Source organism: Lepidochelys olivacea (genome assembly GCF_965140295.1).
Source record: "Lepidochelys olivacea isolate rLepOli2 genome assembly, chromosome: 5".
NCBI classification, from domain to species: domain Eukaryota; kingdom Metazoa; phylum Chordata; order Testudines; family Cheloniidae; genus Lepidochelys; species Lepidochelys olivacea.
Window position 1 is genome coordinate 37,445,444 of NC_140415.1, and position 26,766 is coordinate 37,472,209.

At 42.3% G+C, this 26,766-nt stretch overlaps 1 long non-coding RNA gene across 1 annotated transcript in view; it reads right to left on the reverse strand.

Moving 5' to 3' along the window:
• Positions 1 to 2,813: 2,813 nt before the first annotated feature.
• LOC311521288 overlaps positions 2,814 to 26,766 on the reverse strand; it is a 32,044-nt gene continuing 8,091 nt past the window's right edge. The window contains exons 2-3 of the long non-coding RNA XR_014711849.1: positions 5,646 to 5,694; positions 2,814 to 2,889 (exon numbers count right to left, since the gene is read on the reverse strand). This is a non-coding gene — a long non-coding RNA (uncharacterized lncRNA). The remainder of the gene's footprint in view (positions 2,890 to 5,645; positions 5,695 to 26,766) is intronic.

The window sequence follows — 26,766 nt, forward strand, 5'->3', positions numbered from 1 at the left end:
ACCTGAGAGCCCAGCACATGCCCTGAGAACCAGCTCGGATACTGGAGCACTTGAAGGCAATGCAGTTAAACCCCAGCATCACCATTAAGACTACACACAGCTGCCACTTTGAATTGTATTCAATATTCATGCTTAGAAAGAAAACTCCAGGAGGAGAAGTATCTCTTTGGTGATACTACATTTGCTACAGCTAGACATTGTGTGCACTTTATTACTTCATGCCAAATTATTTTTAATTATGCCAAGTAGTAGATTCTACTCCAGACCTGACACTTCAGTAGTCTGGAGCACTGTAAGATAGATATTTTCCAAATTCATCCTTTGGTGTAAATCTAAGTAAATATATTGGGGGAGGGGAGTTACAAGGAATATTGGGGCAATCAGAGTGAAATTTGTAATTTAACAATGGCACCAAAGGAAGCAGAAGCTGAAAGAGAAAATAAATGTTCGAGTGCAGTGACATCTCTCTTCCTTGCTGCTGCTGCCTGAGAGGAGTGTATGATCTTTAATGGAACTTTAAACATACCTTAATGTTTGCCCTATTAGACCAAATGAGGGAGAAGAGGTGAAGCAACAAAGACCTAACTATGTTCCCACATCCCTTCCACATAAGCCACTTTTGTATGCATCATATTCTGGGGCTGTTCAGAAACGACCTGGCCCCTCACTACAAGTTACAATAGCTTTAGGGCTCTAAATGATGTTCAGTTCCCTGTGGGCAATGAGCAGCAGAGAATAGCCACAGCAGAGTGCTTCTTCTACACCTCCTGCCCTGCCTTCAGTATGCCCCATATGTTGGGAGCAGGACCAGCACAGAGCCACTCTGCTTTCCACTGGTGACAGAGCCTTTGCACAAGGAGTATTCCTCCCCTTTTACACCATCAAAGCAGAGCATAGGGGCATTCGACAATGGAGAATCATTCCCTCACACTTCAATATGGGACACCAATTCCATATTTAGCCACTCAACCCTGCTAGTTTTATAAAAGTCCAAAACCACTTTATTTAAGCATAAGATACCTAGGCAGCTGTCTTGTGGTTAGCACTCTAGGTTAGCAGATGGCAGACCTGAGCAGCTCCCGCTCCAAGCATGGCCTCTTGCTCATTAACCCCAGGGGGAGTTTTCACTTCCTGAGGAGCAACACAAGGCAGTCTCTCTCTTCCAGGATTCCATGGCTAGCCTAGAAAGACAACAGCTTTGATGGTCTCATAGGGGGATTCCCATCCAGCTCTCCTTGGCCAAAAGTCAACAAAACCAGGAACTGAGGAAAGGGATGATCAACCAAATAAGACTCAGATATAAATAAGTGATTGGATGCATTTTTGTATTATATTTTTCTCCCATAAGTGTATGTTAACTCACATTTTGATGTCTTCACCTCCAGAAACATGAATAAGCCACACTGTATTGCTGTAAAGTGACTGTTTTGTTATCATTGCTGTTAATTGGTGGAGGCATCAAGTTTTCAAGAGCTTCTGAAGTTTTCGTTAGTTTTCTACCCAATATCATTAAGCCTAATTAACATGCTGAGGTGTTGTGCAGACCATGTGAGGCAAACCATCTTAAGGCTTAGTCTACACACAAGAGTTGTTCCACTGTAACTACACAGGAAGAGTTAAAGTGATATGAAGCCCTAGAGGAGATGCAGCTATAGCAGTATGAAGGGGCTTTATACTGGCATAGCAATTCCTAGAAGGGAAGGGGAATAAGCTGTACAGGTACAAAGACACCTTTATGCCAGTAAAACTGCAGCCACAGAAGGGGTTGTACTGGTACCTATATCAGTGAAAAAACCCCACCACACACTTAACCCAAAGTTATATTAGTACAAAACCTGCATGTTGATCAGGCCTTATAAGATGCAGATTTTCATTGTGCCATTGATCAACTCATACCTCTGTGCTTGTTCTAAGAATGCAGGCTTGGTGCTGAGCCTGCTGATACTTCATGTTTTTGTAGGTCTTGGTCTCTTCAGGTATCTATACTGAAGTGAACCCATCACAGTATCTGGCCACAGAACGGAGAGCTGATTCTAGCCAAACACATAACCTGATCTGTACCTCAAAGCTTCAAGTGACTGCATCACCATGTGCTCACAGGGCTTTGGAGGTTTTAGAATACAGATGGTGCACTTATGATGTGGGTCTAGTTTATGGCATGTTCAGGCATCAAAGAAATTCATGCGGTGTTTAAGAGTGCATGCCTAAAAAAGGAGTCAGAATGGCCATGAGTAAGCAAACATTTATGACTTGTTACTTCTGCATCTGCATTTTTAAGACACTCATCCCAGCAGTATCTGAGCAAACAGTAAATGAATTGGAAATACATCAGATTCACACAAAAAAAATAATCACTTCTCCACTCTCAGCCTAGGCTCCTTCCTTAAATGGGAAAAGGCCCATGTGGTGGCCATCCAGAGGGCGATTCCCAGCTGGTTCTCCGAGTCTGCTAGTAGAAGGCCTGCACAACTATGTATGGATTGGCATGCACCCTAAAGATAGGAAGACTGGTGATCAGTCAGGTCTCTAGTCCCATCAAGAGCTCTTCTCCAGCACCTACATGGCAACAGCTGTGATGTGACTATCTATGTTGGACATGCCAAAAGAGAGTCTCAGAGATAAATGTTACAATTCAGCTAAGACCTTAAAAAGGAGGATCTTGAACACATTGAATTCTAAGTTATAGTCAAGTGAATTTTAAGATATTAAATTAGAAGATATACACAAGTATGCATTTATTCAGGAAAACTCCAGACAGCAAAGCTAATTGTACTCTGTAAACGTCAGTTACAACTACTTACTTCTCGTCTTGGATTGATGATTCCTCCACATTCATTTGGTCTGCACAGAAGTTGGCCAAGCAATGATTCCAGATCCTGACAAATAAGCCTGTGGGTGAAATTCTGCTCAGTTACCACCAATTTGAGTTTGGAGTAAGTCATTGTGAGTGTTACTGGGCCAACTTCTGTTCTCTATGTTTTTAAAAATGCATTACCATTTATTTACTGCCATGCTAATACTCAACTCTACTCTCAGACATCAGTGCCAGTTTAGCTATTATTGTAAACTTTCAGTGGCCTTGGAACAGGGACTCTTATTTGTGTACCATGCTTAGCACAATGGGGCCCTGACTTCCAACAACAGGAGCAGGGCATAAATTTCAGTTAAAATTTTTGGTCAATACTATTTATACAAACAATTCCACAGCCATTCCGGAGAAGCCACTTCTACCTCCTAGGTAACTAGGATTGTTTTTCTATTTTATTACTTGTGTTTTTGAAAGCAAAAAGGCAGGTGCTATATGAACCCACATTTTCAGTTCTAGCTTGTAAATGTCCATGCTTTTAAAGGTGTGAAAGTCAGACGCTCCACCTTGCCTATAAATGTATGGTTTTGTAGCAGTGGTCATAAATGATGCTAGTCTAAAAGTAAGTTCCAGTTAGACTAAATCAATTTTGACAACATCTTTATTATTTGCAGTGTTGTTGTAGCCAGGTTGGTCCCAGGATATTAGAGAGACAAGGTGGGTGAGGTCATGTCTTTTATTGGTCCATTTTCTGATGGTGAAAGAGAAGCTTTTGAGCTTACACCAAGCTTTACTTCAGATCTTTATTAGGCTGTTTTGTAGCTCAACAAGCACGTTGTGAGCAGTGAACAAAGGGGAAATAGACAGGGGAGAGCAGAGGCAGATCTCCATCATGCTTCTATGTCTAATACATCACAGTATGGATTAGGTCACTAAGGGCAAATGTTACTCCCCAGAGAAATCAAAGGCAAAGCTTCCAATTATTGCCAGAACAGCAGGACCAGGATCTGACTGTCTTCCTACCATTAGGATTTTCTTTGCTTGGCTAATTATTCAGCTAAGGAATTTTAAGATTCTACAGGTGACAATAATCAAACTGATTAAGTTTAGATTACAATTATTTTTAAAAGAAAGAGGCAGTGAGGGTCAGTGGTTAGGGCACTGACCTGGGAGTCAGGGGAGAGAAGTTTTATTATTGGTTCTGCCATTAGCTCACTTTGGGACCTTGGGCAAGTCACTTCACCTCTGTTTCTACTCCCACCCTTTTTGTCTGTAGATAAATTCAGTGAGACCCAAAAGAGCTAAAACAAAGGGACCCCAAAACTCAGGGGCTTCTAGTCACTCTTGTACATACTAATAGCTAATTTAAAAAAAGTATATGCAAAAATTCAGACAACCCATCTTCTGAGCTGCAATTTTAAAATCACTGTACTTACTGTTCAGTAAAAAAGGTGATGTAATTGACACAGTTGGTTTCCACTGGTCTTCCCCTAAAATGCTGGAATCTTACTTGCACAGTGTTTTGTAGTGGTTGGAGCACAGGACTGGAAACTGAGAACAAGTTCTGCTATTGTCTGAGTAATTTAATACTTCTATACCATTTTACTAGTCTTTAACATGAGCATATTAATGACCACAAAGAGGGGTCTTGGGTAAAAAGGGATAGATTTTTATTGTAAAACCTCTGCGAAAAATGAAAACGTCAAATCTGTTTAAGTGTTCAAAATAGACCAATTTCTCTCTTTTTAAAAAAAAAAAAAAATAAAGAGTGAATTTTCTTTAACTCTTCTCCCAAATATTTTGTCAAAAACATGACTGGAAACAGTTAATAAAAAGTATAACCATTTTCCAATGTTTGTGATAAAATGTTGAAATACAAATCTTAAAGTAGCGCTATATTTTTCCAGAAAAAATGTAAAATTGATCATTTTACATAAAAATGGTTTTAAAGACTATTGACAAAAAATTGTTCAGAATTTTCAAGCAGCTCTAGTTGTGAGGCTAAATAAGTATTTGTAAAATTCTGTAAATTGCCTTAGTAAGGGTAAATTGGATGACCCAGGTTATTATATGCCTGTCAACCTGACATTGTCCCACCAAGATAATGGAGCAGCTGATACAGGTCTCTATTAATAAAGAATTAAAGGAGGGTAATATAATTAATGCCAACATGGGTTTATGGAAAATAGATCCTGTAAACTAACTTGATATCTTTTTTTGATGAAATTACAAAGTTGGGTTGATAAAAGGTAATAGTGATGACATAATATACTTAAACTTCTGTAAGGCATTTGACTTGATATCACATGAAATTTTGATTAAAAACTAGAAGGATATAAAATTAACATGGCACAAATTAAGTGGATTAAAAACTGGCTAACTGATAAGTCTCAAAATGTATTTGTAAAGGGAGAATTGTCATCAAGCAGGTGCATTTCCTGTGGGTTCCCTATGCTATTTAATATTTTAATCAATGACCTGGAAGGAAAAAAAGTCAGTGATAAAGGTTGCAGATGATACAAAAACTGGGGAGTGACACAGAATGAAGAGAACAGGTCACTGATACAAAGTGACCTGGATTGCTTGGTAAACTGTGCATAACCAAACAAAGTGTAAATGTATACATCTAGGAACAAAGAATGTAGAACATATTTACAGGATGGTGGACTCTATCCTGGGAAGCAGTGACTCTGAAAGATACTTGGTCAGTTGATTATGATGCCCAGGAGCTTTATGATGCCCAGGAGCTCCCCGTGTGACACTGTGACCAAAAGAACTAATGCAATCCTGGGACATATAAACTGGGGAATCTCAAGTAGGAGGAAAAAGGTTACTTTACCTCTGTATTTGGCACTGGTCCAACTGCAGCTGGAATACTGTGTCCAGTTCTGGTGTCCACAAGTCAAGAAGGATGTTGATAAATTGAAGAGGGTTCAGTGAAGAGCCATGAGAATGATTAAAGAATTAGAATACATGCCTTAGTGACCAATACAAAGAGCTGACTATTTATCTTAAAGAAAAAGTTAAAGGGTGACTTGATTACAGTTTATAAGTATCTACATGAGGAACAAATATTTAATAATGGGCTCTATCTAGTAGAGAAAGATAGAACACCATCCACCGGCTCAGAGTTAAAGCCAGACAAATTCAGACTGGAAATAAAGGTGTAATTTTTTAATGGTGAAAGTAATTAACCATTGGAAATATTTACCAAGGGTCTTGGTAAATCACGGACAACTTTTAAATCAAGGTGGGTGGTTTTCCAAAAAAATATGCTCTAGTAATTATTTTAGGGAAGTTCTATGGCCTGTGTTAGACAGGACGTCAGACTAGATGATCACAATGGTCCCTTCTGGCCTTGGAATCTATGAATCATATGGAAGGAAGTGAAACTCCTATTCTCCTGACTCATGATTCTATTCATGTGACAGCAGGGTTTTGCACCATTATTATAATTCCAAGACTGCATTTGGAATCCCTTTGAGCATATTCTCCAAGCTGTTATGTTGTCCGCATGTTTATTTAAAACTATGTATTGTTTCTTTTAAAGCTTATTTGAAGCTCCAAACAACTGTGCACAACCGCTGTGTGACCTATTAATTTGGTGGGTAAAGAGAGTTCCAGAACCTATACAGCAAAAGTATTGTACACAATTCAGTACATTTTTGACTTTGATACCCCAGTTGCTAAATATTTGATTTCCAAAGTACACTAATTTATATCTGTGATGGCCCCTGTATAGGCTTTCAAAGTAAGAAGAGCATAAATTCCTCAAACACAAGCGTGTTGAATAAAAACTTGAAATGTTAGTAAGACATGTCAGGTTAGGAGTTACTGTGTAATAATTCATGTACAGTAGTGCATCAGGCATATGGCCCGAGAACAAGTGCTGGCATAACAGGTTCATGAGAATCACATCATAATTTAAGCCCTCTAGTGATTTACAGCTTTCAGAATACAAATTTCCACCATGAACAATATTTAGGAGGAGAAGAATAAGGGAAGCAAACCTGAAAGGGTTTATCGAATTATGGTTTCACTTATTGCACTCCTTGCACTAACTATGCATGTACATGCAGCCTTCCTGGACTATATGTTAAAAATGCTAGATATGAAGTTATACTCAAACTACTGTGGATATGTGAAGTGCAATTGTGAACCCTTCATAACTCAGATGAGATCACACCAGTTTTCATTTAAACACTGCAAGGCGCATTTCCTCCCATCTCTCTTCTAACTTCTAACTTTCTGTCTAGAACCTTTTTGGCACTAGAGCTGTTCAAGAAAAGTAATAGTATTGTGTGATGGGGAAAGTACTTTTTCAGAGAGAGAGAGAGAGAGAGAGAGAGAGAGAGTCAATCTGTTTCTTTGCACAAGCCTTAGAGCAGAAAGTCATCTTTGAGCAGAAGCCAGTGTGACAAATCAGGAGGTTGAGGGGTGTCTGTACCAGAGGGAGGCTGCTGAAGGGGCAGGCTAGGCAGGGGGTAGCAGCTCTTGTGTGGTGGAACGCAGATGGTTTCCCAGCTGATGAGTTACAAAACAATGAAACCATCCTAAACACAATATATGATCTGTAGTCTCCTGTGCTTTACAAGATTAAATAGAAGAGCATATTGTTAGATTGTACAAAGTGTGTTGACTACTTCACAACTACTGTGTGCTCCCTGGGTAAACCAGAAGCATCACCTTTGAGTGGAGTTAGGTTGGGAGAAAGGGATGTGTTCCAGCACAGGGAAGTCTGAAGGGTCAGCGCTGTGGCCAGGACTAGGTAGCCGCACAGTGGGTTCCAATACTTGGAGGGAAGGGTACCACAGAGGCAGTCTGCACTCAGAGAATGCCTAGGGACCCCAAGATTGAGACAGTGGTGAGACTCCATTCAGGCCGTAGGAGTCTGAAACACTCCAGAGGTCCAGAACAGAAAGGCTTGGGTTCCCTTTACATCAGTCCTAGTGGATGGCTAGAAAAGGGTGCTTGTTAGGATGTGAGACAACCAGGTCTGGACTACATCAGCCAGAGATTTTCAGAAAGTGGTAAGCAGTTGGAAACACTGGTGAAATCTTAGCTAGAGTTGTGCTCCACCTAGAGTAGACTGAACTTTTAATTATTGTCTTCATCAGTGAAGCCGGTTAGACCATATTAAATATTTTACTTTTAAGGTATGTAGACAGTCCAGTCATTTTGTTTCACCTTTTTTGTGTGTGAAATTAGTTGCCTAGTTAAATTATCATCCATTCCTATAACACTGAATGGTAACATTAGACTTTTCCTTATCTCCTTCAGTTATTGGTAAGCAAAGGCAGCCAAATTCTGTTCCCATTTGAGTTGAGGGCAAAGCTCCCACTGACTTTAGGAGCAGACAAGCCCAGCAATTTTCCTATTCTCTTCTTTGCCTCCTTTCTAGGCATCAGGTGTTGCTTATGTCTACACTGGCAACTGAACGACAAAACGTTTGTCTTTCAGAGGTATTAAACCTCCCCTCCCCTGAAAGACAAAAGTTTCGCCACGACAAGTGCCAGTGTGAACAGTGTGTTGTCAGCAGGAACGCTCTCCTGCTGACAACACAAACGCCGCTCGTTGGGGGTGGAAGTTTTTTTCTTGGCAGGAGAGCCGACAAACAGCGGCTACACTGCATGACTTTTAGCGGCAAGGCTGTGGCAACTGTGTAGTGTAGACATAGCTACTGCTGCTCTCGTGACTTCGGTTACATCCCTCATGGTTTTCTTTATCATCTAAATTTAGATATCTGACTTGATGGGGAAAGTAAAGCAATACACCGCCACAAAGTAGCTGAGGAGTAAATAACTCAGCTGGTAGCTTCAAATACTGTAGGAGACCTTTCTTATTGAAAGACTTGCATAGAGTGACATGGTGTCCAAGTTTTAATAAATCAAGAACTTTTATAAGAGAATATTCTCAGTTCCTGCTTGATTTTGTATTTAATTAAGTCTCGCCAAGTCAAGAGATAGGAGAGCCATCAAATCTACTCTGGCAGTGAAACTCATTGCCTGGTTCAGTGACTGACTTCACACTTTCCAATTCTGAGTCAAAGAAAGAAGACAATAACTTTGAACAGATGCTGTCTGTCCTTATTAGATTGTGACCTGACTGAGCAGGCATCCTGCCTTCTTATCTTTCTTGAAAGTTCCTAGCACATTGTGGGTGATACTCTAAACAAATAATGAAAGTGCCCCCTTCCATAGCAGCAGAGCTTCAGTCTGCTTGGTTGATCAGCAGAGGTAGTCAGTTGAATTACAAAGACTGGGCCATGTAGTCCCATCAAGTCTAAAGCAGAGCTTGCCTAGCTCTGCTTAAAGATCAATGCTACCACAGGACCAATTGCTTTTAAGTGGTTAACCACTGCACCAGTGCTGCAGTCTTAATTGTGGTACACACTGTCCTAGTTTGTCTAATCCAGCTATTTCTCTAAAACCAGTGTTACCAGTTTGCTAGGAAGACTTTTTCTGTCTTTGGTTGAACACAGCTAGTAGCTTAGAAGCCCCCTATTCTGGTTATCATTTACGGTCACTGGAAATTCACAATGCAGAAATTCCAAGCAATGGCATAGATTTAGGAACTGTTCTTTGATTTCAATATTTCTTGCAAAACGTTAAGTTTGCCCCAAAGACTCAATTACATGCAGAATTTGGGCCAGATTCATCCTTCTGCCTCACACCACACCCAAGGGGTGCACCAGATGCCTTCTAATAAACACCCTGGCCAGGTTCATTACTATAATTAAGTCCTACACCATTCTACCTCTCTTCTACTAGACTAGTTTGACAAAGAGGCACTATCATTTTGCCTTGCAGTCTCGTACATCCCTAATCCCAAAAGAAAGTTATCATGCAGTGCAACCCTGAAGGCAAAAGAGAAATTGGAGACAGTGTCTTGAGGCACTGTTAGCAGTTGACAGGATATAGGATATCAGATAAGTTCAGAGTGTCTGTACATCACCAACTTAATGATTGAATTGAGAGGGGGTTTTGTGTTGGTTTTGGTTTTTTGCTGCCCAGAAGGAAGTTGCTGAGCTAGCTACAAAGTAGAAGTAAATGGTAATTAAGTTTCCCGGAGGGATCTGGGAGAAACTTGGCCAAATTTTCTGGAATTATTTCACCAGATTTTAGAGAAGTTTATGGAACCCTTAAGGGATGCTACCATAGGCCAAATTCTGCTTTATATTAATGTAAATGTGAAGTAACACAATAGAAATCAAGTCTCATTGACCCCCTTGAATTCAGTTACTGTGTTTACGGTTACATAATTAAGTTTTGTACATTGATTCAAAAATAACCCACATGTGAAAAACAAAATAACCTGCTAAGTGAGTCTATTGTATGTTACATAGGCTTGATAAGTGTATTCTGTAAATTGCCATGCACATCTAAATAATTACTACTATTTAACTATACTTAATCCCTAGCATTGCCATTTAAAAGAAATGTTTGAGGGCCGAGATCACGGTGGTCCACCTAATGCTGGTGCACAGCTGTGACATGAAAAGCCCAACCACCAAATCATATTGGTACTTGCCCAGTATGTTGGTTAGTTTACTGCACCTGTTGTCCCATCATAGTCTAAGATTGTAACTCCCTCCACCTCCTCCGGAAGAATGGATAAAGGGAATCCTGAGACTGGAGTTCACAGGCAGAGAACAACAAGATGGCCAAGAAAACAATGGACAGACTGCATAAGGGAGGATGGAGTGGTTATGAAGCAAGCATTGGACTGCTAAGATCAGAAATGATTCACCTGGCAATCTGACCTCAGCTAGCTGGGAAAAGGGGAAGTAGTAGGAGATGATCATCAGCTGGCAAAACATTCCTTGCTGCACCCGTCACTTCCCATGTTTCAGGCAGATGGACAGTGCCGGGCTATTCCTTTGCTATTAGTCTACCCATCTGTAGTTTGGGGATATGCCCTCCCATACATCCAGCAGGACACAAAATAGAACAGACAGTGGGAAACAAATGGGGAGAGAAAGATCCAGCACCATACAACCCTCTCTAGCTTCGGAGTGAGATGCGGTGTCTGTGGCATAGAGGATGGTTTCCCTCCCCCATACACTGCTGAGACTTCTAGCAAACGTGTCAAATGGGATCATGGCCTTGTGTTGTAGACTTCTGTTCACTAGGAAACAGGAACACGGACCTTTCAACCCATACCACTGAATAGCCATCAGAGGGCAACACTTCTTAGGTCTGGATCCTGCAAGTTATTTCATGTGGACAGCCCTCTGCACCTGCAGAGAGATGATAGTGGGACACTGCATGGGTGTTGTGTAGGATGGCATATTGAAAGCTCTATTAAAATTCTAAGCTATTATTTTAAATGCTAGGGGCATGGGATTGTTACTAGTCCTGGTTGTAGGCTAGGGGGACTCTGTAGGGAAGCATGCAGCCTAGGTAGCAGCATTCAGTTATGTATACAACCAGCCTAGAGTAATGTGGATTGTGTTGTGCTTATTTTTTAGGAGAAGCCTGCTTTGTCTCTCTCCATTTTGAGGTTTTTGCATGTTATTGTGTTGGATTCTAAGTTGTGATACTTTGCAACCTTCTGGGAAGAGTATTTTATGGTTTTCCACTCCAACCTTTTTATATCCATGAACCTAACATCTAGAATAACTGTCAGGATCAGTTCAAACCAGCAGCCTAGGAGATAAGAGGCTCTCTGGTACATTACCAATCCGCAGAAAGAGAGGGCTGAATCCTCTGATTTCATTGGAAGCCGAATTCCTTTTGCACATTAGTCCCTAAGCAATAACATGCAGTCCAGTCCTGCAACTCTTACTTGAATAGTTATGTGGCATTACTCACATGTGTAAGGGTCAGAGGATTGTACTCTTAATTTTTCTTTGATCTTCATGTTGCCCAAATTGTATTCCACAGTGCTTTAGGGATTCCAGTTTATTTCTTAGTTACTGCAAGTAATGTGCTCTGACATGTTATATGATACATACCTGCTTCATGCTTTGAAGCAATGCCAGATTCACACACATGAAGTTTAGCTTGTGCTTCTTGCTAAATGTGTCAAGGGCTCTGGTATAGAACACCTATTTGAAAATTTATCATGTACAGACTTTTTGGAAGGTATATTAAATGTTAAAGAGCATCAGTAAAATACTTTAATAGCTGTTATGTCAGACAGATAGTTAGAGCTTTCCCTACCCATAATTAATTCCATCTGGTTTGAGTATCTCTCACTAAACCCTTTGTCAGTATTAGTACTGGGCACAGTGTGAGAAGTTCCCAATCCAAATGAAAGACCAGATGCTATACAAATGACAGTTGGAAAAAAATGGTTTCCCTTCCAATCAATGGGTATAGCTGTGGAAGCAAGGATTCATACTTCAAATAAATAAGGGCAAAAAAATACAGAGGAGTGATGGCTTTTCTTTTGTGACATTTGTTTTCAGAAGTCTAATTTCCCAGTGACTTTCCCTAAGGTCATACAAACTATCATTTATTTAGTTTTTCTTACCATATGCCATAATAGTTCATTGGTTACCTAATTCAACCATGAATTTCCTTGTGTTTCAAGGTTCTTTGAAGTTGCAGATGGTGTGTCAGCCTTTGGTGCACATCAAAAAACCCTCACAACCATATTATTTTTAAGAATTAATTGCCATATTGGCACAGGTAGAATCTTATCCAGCATACATAGAGGTTTGTTTGTTTTTAAAAAGGAGAGAATTGTCTAATACAAATGCATCACTAGTGATCATCCAGACAATCTGTTTTCTCAGTAAAGTCCCAAAGTTTATCTTGATGAAAAATAAGTGTTTGTCAAACATATTTAATCATTACACTAGCCCCTTTCATCCTGTGATATTGCATCCATTTGTTTGAAGTTTTACAGTTGATTAATTGAGCATCACAACACCACTGTGAGAAAGTCAGTTGCATCCATTTCACCTACCAGTAAAGGGAGGCTGTCAGAGTGGCCACAACTAGAGTGCTGGCTTGCAGAAGGCTGCAGCATGACAGGCACTCCTACCTCTGCTTTCCCTATCAGGTAACCCGAAGACTCCACTTCAGGTACTTGTGCTTCCATGATATTCTTCCTTGAAGCCAATTTATTATTAAAACCATAGTGCAAATCAAGAATTCTCCAACATAGCCCATTTACCACCCCAGTGCATATAGTCTTTAAAGTCCCACAATATGACATACCGCATGCTGGCGCCTCCTGCAGCAGCTAGGCTCCTCATCAGTCCACGTCTATACCTCTGCCAGGACAGCCAGCCCAGTCCTTCCAGCTGGAGTGCCACCCCGCTCTTCCAAACAGGACCCCCATAGCCTCTCTCTGCTAGGAGATCACCCTCACCAGGGGAGCATCCCTCAGTCCCCCCCCCTCCCTCTCACTGTTCCCCTGGATCCAGCTTTTCAGTGTGGGGACATCACTGGGTAAACCCACCCACTATTCAGCTGCCTTCAGCCCACGCTGGCCATAGGTTTCAGCTCTCTGCATAGAGTAAGGAGGCACCTCCCTCTGCTGCTGCTGCTTCTCCTCCTGCCTTCAGCCCTCAGGCCCTGGCTGAGGGAGGTCAGTCAGCTAACCCCTCTTGCTGTTCTCCTGTCTTCAGCCTTCCCCCAGAAAACACCTTCTGGCTCTGGCAGCCCTCATCTTTTCCTTCTACCAGGGAGCCTTGACTCACTAGGTCTCATCTCCTGCCTGACCCAGGCAGCTCTATCAGAGTCTCCCAGGTCCTTTATAGCCTTCAGGTGTTGTCCCACCCCCTCAATTGGCTAAATGGAAGCACCTGTTCATGCACGGGGCCCTAGTCCTACTTCATTTATTGTGCCAGCCTACTACAGAGGCCTAAAGAGGTTAAGTGACTTTAGGGTCAAATAGCAAGTCACGAAAAAAAAGCGCTTCCAGTCTGGATGCTAACCAGCAGACCTCTCTCTCAAGAATAAAACACAGGTCCTTGCTAATGCCTGATTAAAGCTTTTCTACAAATAAAACACATTTTAATATATTTAGGTCACATTCTGAACTAATAACTTGTATGTTTTTTGTCTTAAATAAAATACAAGCCTTTATTTTGGAAGTGATGATTTTTTGCACTCCCTTAATACCAGTCAAAAGTGAATACTGTACATAATGATCACACCATAGGTGGGATTGATTCCAAGCTAAGTTAAGAAATTTCCTTCATACTTACTCTAGTTATAGGAATTAAATTAGTTCTAACTTTTCATCTCCTCCTGGACTTATCTCAACAATTCATATCCAAAATTATGCTTCTTTTATCACATCTTTCAGAAAGGCCCAGGTGGGCCTGTAGGATCAAATCTACAGCCTCCAGTTCAGCAAATAAAGACATTTTAAGTTTAAAAATATGGAAGAATTTTCCTAGTTAAGCTTGAAGTTAGCACCATTTATGTGTAAATGTTTCACTGATACAAACAGCATTTCATTTCATGGTACAGCAGCATTTATTATGCCATGATAACTAAACATGCAGAGAAAACTAAACTTTAGATTCTTACGTTATTCTTATTATTTGTATTGTGGTAAAATCTAGACACTCCAATTACTGTTCAGGGCCCCATTATGCTAGATACTTGCAATTAAAAAAATAGAGAGAGTCCTTGCTTGAAAGAGCTTATGAATGCACATAAGACAACAGCTGACTGACAACAAAAATCTAAGGGGATGATGGCATGATCAGTTTAGTATAATAAGCAGCAGTTACAGCTCACCAACTGCCTAGCGATTGTTCAGTGTTTTGTAACACTGTAACATCAAGCCGCAGGTGACTTTTAAGAAGGGTTCTGGAGGAGGACTATGGAATGACTTCATGGATTTTTATGAGGAGCTCTGCCCATGTAGAAGAGGGAGTCTGGGAGAAAATGCAAAGATGTTTGAGGGAGGGAAAAGGGGGAGGGAATGGACCAATGGGTAAAAAAAGGCAGATACAGGCAGACAGAACCAAGAACAGGGTTGATGGCTCTGCAGTGTATAAGAGTTCATGGGTAATTCCTCAAGGCTATTAATCTCTAGAAATTAGTAGTCACCATTAAATAAAATGCACCAACTGGTTTTAAGAAATCATTGAGTGCAGTAAGTTTTAAAAAGTTTCATTTTCATGCCTTACTTTGTCCTCTTTCTTCTTCCTCTTCAGCTGTAACCATGGTCGTGATCCCTTCAGAAAGCTTGACCGAAATTCTGCAGCAAGATCCAGTTTTTTCCTTGCCGCTCTAGTGTGGCAGACTGGCAATCCTACCCCAGCTTCAGAAGAGTTTTGAAATGGGAGGATTTTATTGCAATCAATGTGAAAATGAGCAACACAATCAGAACAATAATCTGTTATTTAATTCAGTTTTATACTGACCTTTTCAATTTGCTACAAAGTTTTGCACAACACCTAGCACGTTGCGGCCCTCGACTTACAGTAACACAAATTATTTTGTACTGAAAAGGCATAGCTGCATTCTAAAAGTGATCACAAAGCAGGTTAAAGTTTTGGGACTTGGGTTTGGAACAGTTTGAGCTTTTGGAACCTGGGAAAATGCAGCAGACCCATGGGTTGGTGAGATAGACACATTAGCTGGATGCTCACATGCTCAGCAGTTAAACTGTTAACAATGTTGAGAAATTTGCATTATTAGTTTTCAAAGTTAACAGGGATAGTTCATGCACACCTCTTCCATTCACAGAGAGCTATTGTTTTAGGCTGTGTCAACTCAGGCAGGTAATGCTGTATTTGATTGAATTTTGTTTAAGGGTTACATCTTCATTGAAAAAGGATGAATTTATTACATTGAGATAGTTATCTTGATGTAAACACACATCTTTTGCAGGGAAGACATAGCCTAATTTTCTCTTTACTATCATTAGGCATAGAAAGATTCTCCCCCTTCCTGCCTCCCCATTGAAGGCTTGGATTCTGGTGCCCAATGCTAAAGCAAGGGGTGGATTCTTCTGGAGATTCTGCGGCCACAGGATTGCAGACTGCATGGGGTGCCGTTTGTAACCAGAAGTCCAAAGCTAGACCAGGAAGAAGCAAGTCAGCAAAACTTTGCAGCTGTAACGATTCACTGCACACCTGGCACAGCATCAGCCACTACAGCTTTCTGACCTAAGCGGCACTGCTTGAAATAAGAGTGCATTTGCTGAAAGAGAAGGACAGCCTCATACATCGCAACATTTGCTGGAACTTGCTAGGTGATTTTATTTGCATATTAGCCATTTGGTAGGCGCATGGCACTATATAGGTCATTCAGTGCGTACTAAACAGTGGAACAATTATTCTCAGTAAAGGAACATTCATAACAGAAATGGAAACCACCTCATTTAATTATGGTTGGAAATAATTAAGAAAAGTCAGCGTTAAGGAAAAAAAATCGCTTCAGGAATTCAAGACTGTGTTAGGTCATGCCAGGGCTTTGACACAGCTTACGTCACTGAATGCTGAATGGAAGTTTAATCACTGTTGGTTAGTAACCACCTTCAAGTTTGATTTCATAATAGAAGGTGCAGGGCATGTCTAAACATCCCACTCTTAAATAGTGAAAATTCCTTTTATCATCACACAACAAAATCATGACCCATCCTGGAGACTGGAAGGAATAAGCAGTGGGAAGCTGTGCTGTTAATGTACAGACATACATATCATTGGGGAGGGGTGTTTCTAATCTGTAACCACTCTCCAGTGCCACTTTACTTAACAGTCTGTCAGGCTTCTCTTGAAAACGTCTGCTTTCACTGCTCACCAAATCAGCCATAAAAATTCACTGCACTCTAAAATTTGGCACAAAGTCTCCACCCATGCACCACTTAAAAGACACTACCGTAAAAAAGGAACTCAACCAAAGGACGTGTAAATGTTAAAGGTTTCTGCTAAATTCACAAAGGCAAATCCAGAGTGAACAGAAGCCCAGGATTTATATTAGTCAGCTCAGATAATATAAATGATAGCTTAACGCATATGGGGTTTCTGGATAAGTTAACTTGCTCATATATTGAAGATATTAATTGTAATTAAAATTTGCCTAAAATAGCATATTTTAAAAGAAATGCCCCAGGAACTATACAAGTGATCTTTAATAATACAACTAAAGACTTAATCTGCGTAAAATAAAGTAAAAAAAAAAACCTTAAAAAACCCCCAGAAATGTCTTGGTTTGGGGGAAAAGCTGCTACTTTCGCCACAGATAAAGAATGGTTATGTAACAAAACTTTACATTTAAATAACATTTAGATAACATGAATATGACTGTGGCAGCCCCAGGGGCTGTAGTAATTAGCCTGTTGTTATCATTATTATTATGTCATCTATGGGATCAGTCCATGATACATAGTGAAGGACAGCGGAGGCTGCTCTGCCATTACAAGTGTTTTCTGGAGACTGGATGCATAACTGTACTTTTACTGGTTGAGACTATTATGCCCATATTAAAATGCTTAAGGAAAATCTGGATTATTTAAATATTTTCAGAGCAAGGGTTCCATACTTGTATACAAGAATTATTGTAATAAAAAATATATAGATCAGTGAGCATTTAGGAATAAGTTTTCCTTTTGATGTGTAAATGAAAAACCAATTAGCATTAATGAGAATTATGCTTGTGCAAGAACAGGTGCCTCTGCCTGGGAATTATATTGCTATATAATAAATAAACAAAGTAATCTATATATCTAAAGCGATTCTGAGGCCCCATTGAAACTGCTGGAATACACTATTCTATTTCTGCAATCTGCAAGCCAAATTGTCTCTTTTCTTCCCCTTCGTGCTTGATGAGCAAAAGAAATGTATATGTCAGCTTATGTCAGAATGTTCTGCTTGTGACATGAATTTCAGTGAAGTCCGTGGTTGTCTCATTAGCCACACAGATGCTCATGTAATGATAGCAGTGTGGCCCTATGGCTGAATGGTGTAGGACAGATAATGTTCTGTGCAACTCAGGAAGCACAGGACAGAAAGCATAGCCCAGAACGAGATGGGGCAAAAGTTGCTGAACTTCCCGACTCTGCGCTTCAGGGGCAGAGTAGCTCCTGGTTCTAGTTTATGGCAGCCTCCACAGATGCCCACTGGGCTGCTCTTCAACCAATAATTGCCAGTGTGGAAGATTTCAGCCCCTCCTCCAATCCTGGACACACCCTGATACCAAGCACTATGAAGAGGGTCAGCATAAGGATGTATATGCTGACTCTAATCTGCTCCTTCACCAAGGGAACATTCCTCAGGGGCCATTGCAGCTTCTGCAGGGACCCTGCACACCATCATAGTAGAATAGGAAGCCTGGGCGGGGGGAGCGGAATCAGGTCCAGTGACTTTTGTTTTAAAGACAAGTCACACCAGATACTCCATGCACCACATCCAAGTAAGTACCAGGCAGGCTAATGCCAGTGGAAGACTCTGTGCTGGCAGTACATTCGTACCTCTTCCTTGAGATAGGTTGATACTGAGATAGGTTGTCTTTCTTTAAATGTATTTTATATTTCTATTTTCCTCTTGGTTCCAGAGGAGGAAGTTCCACAATGGCACAAGATAAGCTCCTCATGCAATATCCCAAAGGTTGTAGAAATAAATGGAAAGCTCAAGGTGATCCTGTTCCCAGGAAACTGAGCCCGGTTATACAGTTCCAGATAGATTCAGTAAGGTTCACGGGAGCATTTGGGTGCTTGGCCATTAATTAAAGTTCATCCACTAATAGTGTGTTGGTCATCATTTAGAGTGACATTCATTGCCTGTGAAAGTTCTCTGCACGCTTCAACTCCACAGTGAGGCTGTGAGCAAACAGGTTTATCCTGAGGCAGCCATTGCCCCTCCCCTCTGCACACACAGAAGAGAGTCAATGCCAGTCCTGAAGTGGGGATCACGGCGTGTGCCATACTCAGTCCACACTTAGGTGGATCTAGTGGCTCAAAAGCCTTGCCTAGCTTGCACAGAGAGTCTGTGGCCCATCACATAGCCATTATTCCAACACACAGCCACAGAACACGAGGCGAAGTCCATCTTTCTCTACCCCCAACTCCTTTTCCCCAGAAACCCAGTTACTCTAGTTTTGGGGAAGGAAAAAGGGAATGAATTTCACTTTTAATAATCAATCACCTGTAATCAATGTTCTCCTTCCATTTGCACAGCTGGCCCCAGTGTTACGGGGCGTGATTAAAAGGCATTACATAAAATTAGTCCAAAACAGAGGTGGATTTACCATGAAACAAACAGTGCGGTGGGACTGAGCCCCCAGTGATGGGGGGACCCCAAAATGCAGGACAAATCTCATCTGACAACCTGCCCCAAGTCGCTACCGGCAGTGCAGCAGGGCTCAGGCAGGCAGGCTGCCTGCATTCCATGGCCGGTGGACCCACGCCACTCCCAGAAGCTGCCAGCTGTTGGCATGTCTCTGCATGCCCCTGGCGGGGGGGAGGCAGCTCCGCACACTGCCCCCACCCCAGGCAACGCACAGAGACCCGCTGCCCCCCTCCCACAAGGGGCACACAGAGATGTGCCAGCAGCAGCCAGCAGGGCTAAGGGGGCTCCCTGCCCGTGTTACTTCCCTCCCTCCACACCGCTCCTGGAAGTGGCCAGCATGTCCCTGCGGCTTTTGGGAGGGAGGGGGGTGTCTTTGTGTATTACCCCCATCCTGAACACTGACTCTGCAGCTCCCATTGGCTGGGAACTGCAGCCAATGGGAACTGCGGGGCGGCACCTGCAGGCAGCAGCGCACAGAGACCCCCTTGTCTCCCCCCACACACACCTAGGAACCATTGCCAGAGGGGTGTGCTAGTCACTTTGGGAGCAGCGCCGCCCAAGGTAAGTGCCGACCCCTGACCCCTCCTGCACCCCAATCCCCAGCCCAGAGCCCGCACCCCACACCCAAACTTTCTTCCAGAGCCTGTACCCCCTCATCCCCTCCCACACCCCAACCCCCTGCCCCAGCCCAGAGCCCGCATCCAAACTCCTTCCCAGAGCCCACACCCCTCACCCCTGCCTAGACTCCAAACCCTTGCCCCAGCCCAGAGCCCAACCCCTGCACCCCCTCCTGCAGCCCAACCCCCTGCCCCAATCAAGGTACCTCACTTTATTGTTTTTTACTTCCTATTACTTATAATATCAGAGGAGGAGGAAGAAAAAAAGAATGAAATACAGGAGGGTGGGGGAGATAAGAGAGAATGTTCTTTTTCTTGGCTGGGTCCCGAGCGGGGAGGGCCTCAAAAATGAAGCTGTGCACAGGGCCCCATTAACTCTAAATCTACCCCTGTCTAAAAAGTCAGATTTTAAATGAGTTTTTATCCTTGGGGAAAAGTATGTCAAATAAAATCCCAAAGTGGTTTGGTCATTGCTGGAAAAATTCCCCCATCTTCTCCCCTAGTAATCGTAATACACTGTCTTCCAATTGGATGATTAGTAACAACCAGGCAAAGCACATGTGGACAGAAAATTACTGATCTATTCTTGCAGTTATATGCTAAACAAACGTCTGTTTTATTATTTCTCCCTCAGCTGAAGGCTCTGTAAATAGCAGCCTTTCTACCCAATATATTTTGATCTGTAAACTAACAGCTGCCACAGAGAAGAGTCCAATCCCAGCCCTCATGGATAAAGGGTATTAATGAAGCAGGTGCGAACTGGGCTACTGGAGCTCCTGAGTGGGTGACAGTGTACAGCAATATGCCACTTCCTTCCTTTTTTAAAAAAACTTATGTTACCACCCCATAATCACAGCCCTCAATCTTTGAAAATGACACACTTTGTTCTAGAATTGAATCTGCAGAGAGTAAATCTATGACACTCAGGTGGCAGACAGCTGTTTCTGTGACCGGAGTTCAGTGCCATGGCCACAGCAGATTGAAAACACTGGATGTTTGCCAGTTTCACATATTAGCATTTGCATCTGTGGGCTTTTAGTAACATAGGGAGAGAGGAAAAGATATGTTGGAAAGAGATAAGAGATAACATCTTGGTGAGTGTTACCATTTGAGCCAACTAAAGTGACCTGATAGGGGTATCCTTTCCCCTTTCCTCTCAAAGTGGGTCACTTTATGTAGTTGTTTGTCTAGATGTTAATCTCTTAGGCCCCAACCCTGCAAACACTCATGCATGTTATTAACTTTGGCTACTCCAATGCATGAAGTGTTTGCAGGATAAGGCTTGAATTTGTTGTGACAATATCAAGGAGAGGGAATCTAAGTGGCAATATGCAGTGAATGCATGACAACTGATACAAGCAATAACTAGCATTGTTAACCCTTTCAGCAGGACAGATTCTGCTCTTCCTATTATACCCATAGGGACTGCCACATCAGATCAGACCAGGAGCCCATCTAGCATGGCTTTCTGTTCCTATGAGATGGCTGGATCAGATGCTTCAAAGGACAGTACAATAAACTTTGTAATTATGAAAAGCACACCACTAGAGAAACTTTCTTCCTAACCCCAGGCAATTAGCAGTGGGATTGTGAATTACAGCTGGGTATTTAAATGAGGTAGCTGTTTTCTAACATTGGTAACTGACAGTATCCCCTTGACAGGTTGACAATGAGCTGAACAAAGATGTTCCAAGTAGTCACTGGGCTACTGAAAGGTGTGGAAAACTTGAAAATGCCTTGTGAATGTAAGGAGAGATGGACTGGAGTCTTAGACTACAAAACCCCTCTTTCACCTTCAGTGGTATTAGCCCTCCGTGCTGATGTGCTGGAGGACAGCATGAGTCTGCTCTAGCTATCTTGGTCATTTTTACAGCACCTATAATTGAGATAGCAAGGGCCCTGATGTAGATGGAGGAAAAAAACGTAAGCAATGGGGCCACTCATATCCGAGCTTAATGTTAAGCACGAGCTTTAATGCTTTGCTGGATTGGGACCTACAGTAAAACAGAACTGTGACATTGTCAACACTTTACTTCATAATGTTCATAACTGACTTGCTCTCCCAGCTTTAAGCACTCTGCTTTCTTGTGATGTTTCTGTTCATGGTACAAAGGTTTCTATTCATGATATTATTGATAGTTCAGTTTAAGGTAGTGTCCAGTAAGTAATTATTTACAGTAATAGTTATTCTTAATTACCCCCCTTTTGTCAAATGTCATCTTTCTATAGTATCTACTAGGCAGACAATATGAGGATGGAGACACATAAGTAATTAAAAAGAAACAAATACAAGAAGCGCAGATATAATTCCTATGCTGATTTTTGATCATTTGATAGTTAAGTGAAATCAATAACTGGGTAAAGCCTGACTCTTACATGGTCCACCTTGGATTACACATTGCATTTACATATAATAATACAGAGGGATTGGGCACACAGCCATTTGCCCTGAGTAATTGATACACCTAAAGTAAGAGTTTGTTGGCAGGGTAAGCAAATTTACCCTATAGTGAGTGCCAAGTATCTGTTGTGGGCATTAGGAAAGAATCAGCTGTGACAATAAAAACAGATCAAGACAGTTGTAAACCCCAGCCTCTTTCCAGGATTCATGGAGCCATTGGAATTAGCTCCCAGTTACAAATAGAAAAAGTGGTTCCGCTACTAAGTGTAAGGGGACTGTTGCCCCCTTACTAACATTCGGTGAGGGTGTTCTGGTTGGCTAGCTCCCAGTACTAAAACGGGAAGGGTTGATGGGAAATCAGGACCCTGAGACTGACAGTCCCCAGGAACAATGTGGGGAGGCCAATGATCCAGGTCACCCTGAATGACAGGGAGAGCAGACTAATCAGGGAGTCAGGAGGCTGGATTTGCCTGGGTCAGACAGAGCGGGGCCGAGCTAAGGAGAAAACAGGGGTCCAAGCTGAGCTGGGGAGCAGAGCTGTGCCAGATCCCGAGGGACCAGAAAAGCAGCCCAGAGAGAGTAGACCCTGTCCTGGGAGCAGAGCTGCAGCCCCAAAGCCAGAGGCACAGCCCAGAGAGAGCAGACTTGCCCTGGGAGCAGAGCTGCAGCAACCAGAGCCAGAGGGGCCAGAAAAGCAGCCCAGGAAGCAGGTCAGTGCTGGGAGCAGAGTCACAGAAGCAGCCTGCAGAGCAGACCTGTCCTGGGAGCAGGGCTGCAGCAACCAGAGCCAGAGGGGCCAGAAAAGCAGCCCAGGAAGCAGGTCAGTGCTGGGAGCAGAGTCACAGAAGCAGCCTGCAGAGCAGACCTGTCCTGGGAGCAGGGCTGCAGCAACCAGAGCCAGAGGGGCCAGAAAAGCAGCCCAGGAAGCAGGTCAGTGCTGGGAGCAGAGTCACAGAAGCAGCCTGCAGAGCAGACCTGTCCTGGGAGCAGAGCTGCAGCAACCAGAGCCAGAGAGGCCAGAGAAGCAGCCCAGGGAGCTGGAGGCAGAGCAGCAGCCGTGCTGAGACAGAGTGGGGCTGCAGCTAAGACAGAGTGGAGCTGGGGCTGGAGCAGTCCGGAGCCAGGTTGGGGAGCAGCTGGGGAGAGCGAGGGGGACCCTGGGCAGCGGGCCCAGCACAGGGAGATGCCTCAGCCAGGAGGCTCTGCAGGCCACACTAGATGACCTCCTGAGGTCCCTTCCAACCCTGATATTCTATGATTCTACAGAACTGGCATTCCTGGTTTCTGCAGTAGTCACCAATCACTTTGATGTCAACCATCAAGGTTTCCCCAAACTCCACCATATATATGCCATAAAACATCACTGCATTTTTGGCTTCCTGACAGTTGTGCTTAGGATATGATTTTTTTCTTTTTTTAGCCTTTGGCCTGAAATGTCCATAGTAGGAACAGCAACTTGTGACTGAATATTGCTTATTTTCCATTAAGAAATAGCCCGTCCCATTTTTATAAAACACCCCAAGTTTATGGGGGCTGCAGCGCTATTGATTGCTGAGATGTGTAGTTCTTTTATATAACAACTCTACTCTGAGTGGACTTAGAGGATATGTCAACACAACAAATAAAAACCTGCAGCTGGCCTGTGTCAACCAACTTGGGCTCTCATGGCTAGGGCTGTGGGGCTGTTTCATTGCTGTGTAGACTTCCAGACTTGGGCTGGAGCCCAGGTGTCAGGACTTTTACAGAGGAGTTGGACAAGTTCCTACAGTGAAGTATATTACATTATGTGGCATGAATAGATTTCTGCCTCTCTTCCCGGACCGAAGCTATTTATCTATTTTAGAGCTTGATACTGCCACCCATCGCCGTGTAAAATCAATAGCAGTAGTTAAGTCCCTAGTGGACTTCATGGCGTCTCCGGCACTTCTTCCCTTTTGGACTCAAAACTCTGCTTGGGATAGGGTTTGTTTGGGGGCAGGGCCTGTGAAGAGAATTAAGGGGTGTTCATACTAATAGTGTTACTTACGCTGGAAAGGCTTTCTCAAATAGGAAAGTTTTGCAATGTTTCCTAAAGGACTCTGGATTCACCTGATCTCCAGTAGAAAATTGTTCCATACCTGGATCCCCAAAGTAATTATTCCCTTTTCTTCAAAACTCTCCCTACAAAGTGAGCTTTGGTTCATAGCAGGATTTTTATTAGACTATATGAGGCACAGGACAGTCTGTGTTATGCAAAAGGGGATTCCAAAAATACTGATCCATGGATGGTCCCATGACATATAGCTCATCTATCCCTGTGTTCACAGTTTCATCGAATCAAAGAGCCAACTGCTGTCCTGACTTGAGCAGGCTATATACCCCTTTTGTACCAATTTACATTAAGTGTTCTTGATTCCTGATGAGATCAAAATCTCTGCAGGGACCCTGCATTTTAAGTATTCTGTGCCCATACCAGAGTGGCACAGTGACACAGAGCACTCCTGTAAACAGCATTAAAAAGTTCAGACAGATGTACTTTATTACACAGTAGTGCATAAGCTAGCAGCATAATGGAAACCTTGCTGAACTATTTCACATTCTTTTGCCAAAGTGCCACACAGCAAGGTGTTGCATAAATACTTCATTGATGAGGGGGGGCTTTTTGGGCCCAGGTGTTTGTATAAAAGATTAGTTGATCCATCTAGTCCAGTATCCCATATCTGAGAGAGGCCAGCACCAGATGCTTTTAGAGGAAGTTGCAAGAAATCCCATAATGGATAATTATGGAATTACCTGCCCATATGGGCAGTTTCTCTCTAACCCCAGACTATTAGTAGTTGACTTATACACTTAAGCAGAAGGTTTTTCATCCCTTTAGGAAAAATTATCCTGCTTTATGTAACCATGGATGCTCATTTATATAAGTGTATAATGGTTTTTTGAATCCTGCTAACCTCTCAGCCTCACTTGTGGCAAATGAGTCTCACAGATCAATTTTGAGGGTGGGAGTGGAGTTTGAGTTGTATTTCCTTTTATCACTGTATGATTTAATTGAATTCCCCCTATACTCTTGTAGAAGCACACAGTTTACCTTCTCTATGCCATTCATTATTTTGTATACCTCTATTAGCTCCTCTCTTATTAGTTTCTGCTCTAAACTAAACTGTCACAATCTTTCCAAACTCTAGAATTAAAAAATTTCAAAAATATATACTTCTTAGGATGTTTCACGTATTCCCCACAGCTCCACATCAAGCAGATTTTAAAACAATCATTTATTTGCAATAATAATTTACAGTACGTCACACTTAAAAAAAACACTATTCTGTGGGAACCTTCTTTTGGAATGAAAAAGAGAGACCTCTGCTATCGTTTGAACCTTATTCCATTGCCTGGTAAATGGTAATAGTAAAAAAACAATAATAAACAATTTAAAAAGACAAACTACTAAGCAAAATATCAAAGACAAGATGCAACCAACAGTTACTTTTACCTGCCTACATACTAAAGGCAATGCCTGTGGCCATGAAGCTCTGACCCTAGGCTGAAATGGGAAGGGAAGAAGGCTGTATTATATAGGATCAAATCAAGGCTCCTCCCACAAAAGAGTGAAGTCTCCTGCTACTCATACATCATGCCAGGAGACTACAATTCTCAGCATCCTTTGCAAACAGATTACAACTATCAGCTTTCCCTAGGAGCAAAAAAAGCCATAAAGTATCAGGCCTGCCTTTTATTCCCCTTGCTTTTCTATAGGCATGCTAGCAGGGAGAAAAAAGGCAGCAAACTCACCTCTTAGAATGAACCCTACTTATTCTAATCCCTGTCCACCTGCCCAGAATTTGAGCATAAGAGTTTTAAAAGTGGTAATCAGGAGCATCTGTTGTCTTGGACGTATGTTTGTGTGGATAGAATTGTAAACGAGAATTTAGTACTCTATATGTTATAGCTTTGGATTACATTTCCCCAATATACAGGCGAGATTCTGATCCCCTTAATCACACTGGATAGCAGCCTTTCCCACAAATAGACCCATCAGCTTCAGTGGGACCATGCATGAAATCAGGTGCTGCAAAATATGAGTAAGGGGATCAGAATCTGGCCTTAAATGAAAAATGTTTGTAAACTGCTAGAGCAGCATTTTTTTTCATTTGTGAACCCCTACAATTTTTCGAATGGAGGTGCGAACCCTTTTTGAAATTTTAGACAGCGTCTGCGGACCCCTAGGGGGCTGTGGAGCACAGGTTGAAGACCACTGTGCTAGAGAATTGCATACCTCCCATGGGCAGGAAGCAGCACTGGGGGAGATGATGCCTCAGGCAGGCACAACCTTCCAGGATCCTCCTGGAGTGGCACCATTTCACATCACCCCTACTCAGGGTCTGTGGCTAAATGTAACAGTCTATCCTGTAATGAACGCCCACACAGGCAGGTCTCAAATAAGGAAGTGTCAACATTTGCCTATGAGAGAATCCATTGAATCTAATGCAAAGCAAAAGAGGTGTTGATATGACAAGTGATGTTCAATGAAGGCTTTGAATAAAGGTTACCTGTGAGGGGAAAGAAAAGAAACATCCCTTTGTGCTCCTGCGGAGACTGCACCATGCCAATGTTCACACTGACATTAAAGGGCAGAGGGTACATAGAATATGAAGGTTTTGTGCATGTATTGACTTTCCTTTGGCTGCTAAGAACAACATTAGAAATATCTCATGTCCCATGATCTCATAAGCTGTCGGTTTATATACTTCCAACAGCA